This window comes from Ochotona curzoniae, unplaced genomic scaffold (genome assembly GCF_017591425.1).
Source record: "Ochotona curzoniae isolate NIBS_2020 unplaced genomic scaffold, NIBS_Ocur_1.0 contig_3622, whole genome shotgun sequence".
NCBI lineage: Eukaryota > Metazoa > Chordata > Mammalia > Lagomorpha > Ochotonidae > Ochotona > Ochotona curzoniae.
In genome coordinates, this window is record NW_024465926.1 from 8,114,941 (window position 1) to 8,121,960 (window position 7,020).

The window sequence follows — 7,020 nt, forward strand, 5'->3', positions numbered from 1 at the left end:
GGGGTTTCAAAAGACAGCATTGATTGATGATGCTGGTGTTTGGTTTTCTCATTTTTAAACAATGAGAAAAATGAGCGAAAATCATCAGGATGTAGTGTGTGATGACCTCCTATGGGCCAAGCTCTCAGTGGGTTCTCAGTCCCTCCCTAAGCTTAGATCTCTGTGTTGGAACCGGACAGGGAATGGCCCACACCTGCAAAGTCAGTTCCTGGCAGCCCCAGGGCCATGTCAGTCCCACCTCTGTCACATGCCAGCTGCATGCTCTCAGGCTCACTTCCTCATCACCCCATGATCCTTGCTTTCCTCATCTACACATGAAGGATAAGTGGAGAAGCCTCCTTGCAGTTGAGCCGATGACCTGTGAATTGAGTCTTCCTTTGGAAGCATGCAGTCAATGCTGCTATCGTAATCACTCATTCTCTCCACTCGCTCTGCCCAGCTTACCCCTTGCCAGTGGAACAGGACCCACTGGTGGCAGGACACAGTGGGTCACCAAGACCTACTTTTTTGTGCTGCTTTTCTCCATCCCCACAGGGTGATGTTCAATATCAGAAAGAGTTAGAGGGAAAATCAGAAAAGCGTAGAGACCTAATTTTGCACATTTCTGTACTGTTGATTCAGACTCTTTGAGTCACACTTCTCCTTGCGTAGGCATATGTGGTTGTATTTTCCACCAATCAAGGATGGAAAAAACAACTGCTAGTGCTTTGAGTTTGGCATATACATGTTGTTGGTCAGACAGTGCCTGAGAAAGCAGCATAAATGAGATCAAGATGTTAGAATCTGTGCAACCACTGTTTTATGTTCTTCTTAATATACCTTGCTGAGAACTGTATGCCTTTCCGGTGCTCATGGAGACACCTACAGTGTAGTTTATAAGAGAAAGAATATCAGGCCATGATGGAACAATGTCACATCAAAAGACTTAAATAATTGGAGGAGACATTCGGTTAAGGTACCATTTAGAATACCCTCATCCTGTGTAAGTCCCAGCTCTCCATTCCGTCTCCCTGATAATGAACATAGCAAACAGCAGTCTCAGTACTTGGATCCCTGCCACCCTCATAGGAGATCTGAAGGGACTTCCTGGTTCCTGGCTTCAGCCTGGTCAACCTCTGGTTATTGGGAAATAAAGCAACACAGAGATCTTACTCTGTCTATCCTTTCTCCCCAACATCCTTTCAAGTCTCTAGTAATCCCAGTGAACAAATAAGTAAAATATGACATATGTGATGGAATAATAGTCATAAAATAGTGTTTATTTTAATTACACTGGATCTTTCATGACTGGAATCATACAGTATTGATCCTTTTGGGACTTGCTTATCTTGTCCAGTGTAATAACCTTAAGATTCAGTCACACTGCAGCAAATCCTTTGCTCCCTTTATTAACCTGCATAATATTCCACCCATTGTATAGCGATCACATTACCTTATTCATTCATATCTAAAGTAATTTCTGATAGGATACGAATTATTAGTTTCATCATACTGTTTCTATATCAAATTGATTTCTTGTCCTTCTATTTCTTCTTGCTGCCTTCTTTAGTGTTTCACTGAAATTTTTGAAATGATATCCTTTTCATATATTCTATGCATTTTCTGTAGTTACTACAATTACATAAAATACTTCAGTGTTATAACAATCAAATTTAACTTGATTGCAACTTATTGTCAATCACCTAGAAAAATTCTATTCCCTCTCTGTCTTCCTCATTTGCTCCACTTCCCATCCAGATTCCTGCTTATGGCCTGGAAAAGCAACAGAGGATGGGCCAAAGTCTTGGGACTCTGCACCTGTGTGGGAGATCAGACGAATCTCCTGACTCCTGGCTTTGGATAGACTCAGTTCCAGCTGTTACCAAAGGATAGAAGATCTTACTGTCTCTCCTTCTCTCTGTAAATCTGATCTACCTTTCCAATAAAAATCTTGGAAAAAAAAAGACTAAAATGCAGAGGCCAACACTGTGGTTCAGTGGACTGAGTTGCTGTTTGCAATACTAGCATTCCATATCAGAGCACCAGTTCAAGCCCCAGCTGATCTACTTGTGACCCAGTTTTTGTTAATGTACCTGGGAAGGCAACAGATCTTGACTCAAGTGCTTCAGCTCATACAGCCATGTGGGAGATGCAAATGGATCCTGGCTCCTGACATCAGTAATACCTATCCCCAGCCACTGGAACCTTTAGGGAGTTAATCAGTTACACAAGATCTCTCTCTTTCTGATTTCCCTATTCCAATCTTTCTGCATTTCAAATAAAGTGTATTTTAGAATTAATATAAAGAAGAAGCAATGCAATCTTCTCCCAAAGTCTCATCATAATACATGATACATAATACATGATACATACATGATACATAAATTATGTTTTATGGGTATAAAACAACTCACAAAAATGATTGTCATCATTATGGTTGGATTTCATTAATCTCTTATAGAGTTAAATTGTATCAATAGTATTTGCTTATAGTTTGTGCTGACTTTTTAGTTAAGACACAACAAATTCTGTACTATAAATGCATTTTTCATTTGTGCTTTTTGTGATGCTCTGTGTATTAGTTTTTCTATTCAATCATTATGTTGCCAACAGTGAAAGTGATGATTTTGATACTAACACAGAGATTGAGTTTGCCACTATAAACACCCTGAGATCTAGTAGCACATCATTCCCACTAACAGCTCACATAACACAACCCTTCTATTTAAACATTTAAATATAAAATTAACATACAATTTTATGCAATGCCATATGTTCTCTTCAGAAATAATAATAAAATGTATTCATGTTTCTTCCATTGTATTGCAATTTTACTTTTTCTCTTAACATTAAAAATCTTTGGAATTCTCCCTTACATAAATTACATCTATCTATATATAGATGTATATATAAGAATATGTGTAAATATTTGATATATATGCATATATTTGTGCATATGTAATTCAGCAACTCATCAATACTTTAGAGTATATAAATATATATACAATTATTTCTAATAAAAACCATTTAGAATTTAGATATTCTAATTAAATGTTAGGTATAGTACAAGTGTTTATAGTATCTTTAATGACTTGAAAATTATCACTTTTAAATAAACTCTGATTTTTAAGTAATTTGGCTTGGGAAACAAGAAGAAAGTTCAAAAAAGTTCTCATTTCTCCTGCCACTCAGTTTCATCTATTATTAATCTTTTTACAATGGTTTGATACATTTGCTATAATTGATCAATGTGGATATTATTAACTAAAACCCATACCACATTCAGATGTCCTTCATTTTTTTCCTCCAAGCAATTTTTTTCTGTTCTAGGATCTCGTCCAGGATATTACACTATGTTTAATATTCATGTCTCCTTAGAATTCTCTTGGTGGTGACAGTTTCTCAGAGTTTCGTTAATCTTGATCATTTTGACAGTTTTCGAGCTGTCCTGGTGAGCTGTTTTGTTTGGTGTTTCCCTGTTGTGATTTGTCTGTTGATTTCCTACGATAAGTGTGTGATTAGGAGTTTGGAGGAGGAAGGTCAAAGAGGTAGGTTCCGTTCTTTTGCAGCAAGGGGACACAGGTTTATCCCTGATGATGCTGACCTTGACATCTGAGGGAGGTCAGGTTTATCCACTAGGAAGCTCCTCTTCCTTCCTTTCTTCCTCCCTTGCTGGGAGGAAATCACCACATAGCCCATACTTAAAAACGAGAGATCCTACTCTACCTACTTGAGGGTGAACAATGTATCTAAATTATTGAGAATTATTTTGCACCGCATGATTCTCTAATCTTCTATTTTATGTTTCCTCACCCAGTTCTACAATCAGCTACTTATTTATGAATCTCCGGTTCCTCTTAATATCAGAGTCTTAGAAACCAAAATTGAAGCTCTAGGTATGCTTTGGCACTATGGCATATCATTATTTCTAGAATCTTTCAGCTGAAAAAAGAAAATACATGTATGAGTAGTTTTCATAAAGTTCATGGAAATGCATATTATGAAAACTTGTATGGCTTTCAATTTCTGTGCTAAAATCAATTTATTTTTAATTAATTTTCCATGTGTTAAATTTTTTTTATTTATTTGAAAAGCAAAGTTAAAGAGAGACAGAGACAGAGAGAGAATATGATTCTTCTATCCAATGATTCACTTCCTAAAAGGCTGCAACAGCCAGGGCTGGGCATGACTCATGGCTGAGTCATGAACCTCAGATGGGTCCCCACATGGGTATAAGGGCCCAAAGACTTGCACTATCTTCTGCTGCTTTCCTAGGCACTTTAGCATGGAGCTGGATCAGAAGAGGAATGATTTGGATTTGCATTAGGCATGCAAACAGAAGGACAACATTGCAGGCAGCAGCTTAATTTGGTATGCTACAAGCCTAGCCCTGTGTGGAAACAGATATCTACAGGTGTTTGTGTGTATCAACCTGCAACTACACACAATTAAGTATGACTTCACACTGAGTTCCCAAATCTAACCTGTCACCGCGTGGCTCATACTCATCTTCTCCCCTTGATGTTCTAGGAGCTGCCATTCCAACGGTAAGTAAAGATTCCCATGAATTGCCATCACTTACTTAACTGTTCAGCTTCAATATACTTTTGGAGCGGTGCTACACTTTTTAAACAGTAAGTACTCCCTTGGGAAATACGCTTACAGCCTAAAGTACATAGCTACAGGATTACTCCTTTTGCCTTTAGTTCCACAGATTTGACTCATTTCCAAAGTTACTTAATTCAGAATTGTTTTTACCTTATCCCTTGAAAGGCATAGCTTCGCACATCTCTAACTTAAGCAATTGGTTTCTCACATTGTACATTTCAACCTGGCATTCCTGCCCTCCTAACGTTTTAATGTTCACACAACAGGTTTATTTTCATACTGTAAGGTTCTATACATTGGATCCTGAAAAATACAAAGGAACATCTGTCCCTCATTACAGAAGAATATAATAACACCTAATATATAATTTTCCCTGCCATAAAAATTACACTGTTTTCTCTCTCTCCCATGCTACTACCAACCCCCAGAATCCACTGATCTCTTTACTGCTCCTATACTTTCAACTTCTCTAGGATGTTATATATTGGGAATTAATTAGTATTCCTTTTCCACCTGGATTCTTTCATTTGATAATATGCATCCCATTCTTTCAATAGCTTAATAGAGACTTCCATTTAATTGCTGCATCATACCACATTGTAGAGATATGCTACTGTTTCTTCGTGCATTCACTGTTGAAGGCCTTTTTCGTTGCTTCCAGTTTGGGGACATTATTAAGAAATTTGTTATGAACATTCATATTCAATATTTTGTGTGAATACAAGTTTTGAACCCATTGGAGTTAACACCGAGGAGCATGCCTGCTGAGTCAGGTGATAACATTGCATTTAACTTTATAAGAAATCCTAAAATGAATCATTCAGTAGTCAGCATTCCCACCAGCAACAAGTGAGTTCTTGCTGTTTTATGTCCTTGAAAGCAATTTTATTAGTTATCAATGTTCTGAATTTTAGTCATTCTAATGAACATTCAATTGTTCATTAGAATATTATTATGCATTGTTGTTAAACAATATTATTAAACATTATGATTAAATAATGCTTCATTACTTAACTTAAAATTCATTAATGAATGATAAGCAACCTTGGGCACCGTTTCATCTATCTGCATCTGAATGTTGACTTTGAGGTATCTCTTTAGATATTATGCCCATTTTCTAATTGAATATTTTTATTTTCTTATTTAACAGTTTCTTATGTATTTTGGACACATTTCCTCTATCAGATATATGTTTAACAAATTTCTTTGCAAATATATTTTGTCTACAGCACATTCATTCATTTCAAAATATTCTTATTAATAAAGATAAACAAGTGTTATGTATTTCATATGTACATATTAAAAGCATAATGATACTTTCCAATCTATTCTCCCTTCTGCCTGCACTACCACCATATTTCCTCCTTCCTTTCTTATTATTTAATTTTAAAATTACATATTTTCAGTTTATATTATAATCACAAGCTTAGCCTTCCACTAAATAAAGAATCCAACAAGTAAAGCTTCCTTCAGAACAGAACATGTTTTAACTTCAGCATAGATTCTCGTGTCTACTTTTCATGGATCGTTTTCATGTTTTAACCATGAATCCACCACCAAACAGCTTTCCCCAAAACATTTCTTCCAGTTCTATATTTCTGCATCTGAAATTTAGTTTTATGATCTATGTTGAAGTACATTTTCCATGTAGACATCTAATTATTTAACCACTTTGTGCTGAAAAGACTATCGTGTTTACATTGAATTTATTTTCTTCCTCAAGGTTAGTTGGTTATGTTGGCCCTTTCCATGTTCTTGCCTCCATTCAATTGATCAATGTGTCTATTCTTCCACCAGAAGCATGCTGTCTAGATTACTGTAGATTGCTGGGTAAGTTTTGAGGTTAGGCAGTAGAACTTCAAATTGTTCTTGACTGTTCTGTCCTCTTTATCTTTCCATTTAAACTTTAAAAATTAGCTTTCCATTATCCTCAAACCAGCATATCTGAAAATTATTTGGGATTGTGTTGCATTTAACAGATGAGATTAGGAAGAGATGACATCTTAACTATATTGAGACTTCATCCAACCCATGAACATGAGTTCTTTGGTTCTGCATGTCATTGTTTTTCATCAGCTTGGCCAACACTGTGGTCTGGGTATTTGTATTTCAAAGAACTCATTTGTTCAAATCCTAACACTTGAGGTTATGGGATTATTAAGTGGGAGCTTTGGCAGGCAACTTGGTTTCTTCACAAGAGACCCACAGAGGTCTTTTGTACCTTCCACCATGAAAGGACAAAGCAAAAAATCTGCCAGCTCCTAGAAAAAGGAACAGTGTCCAGAACTGAGTGAAAGTAATGTTTGTGTTTACAAGCCATCTATTCTGTTATTTTGTTGTTATATCAGGTTAAGAGAAAGAATTGCCATTATTTCTTCAAAAATGTGTATCCTCATTTCCTTTGTATACATTATATCACTGCCAATTTTCCTA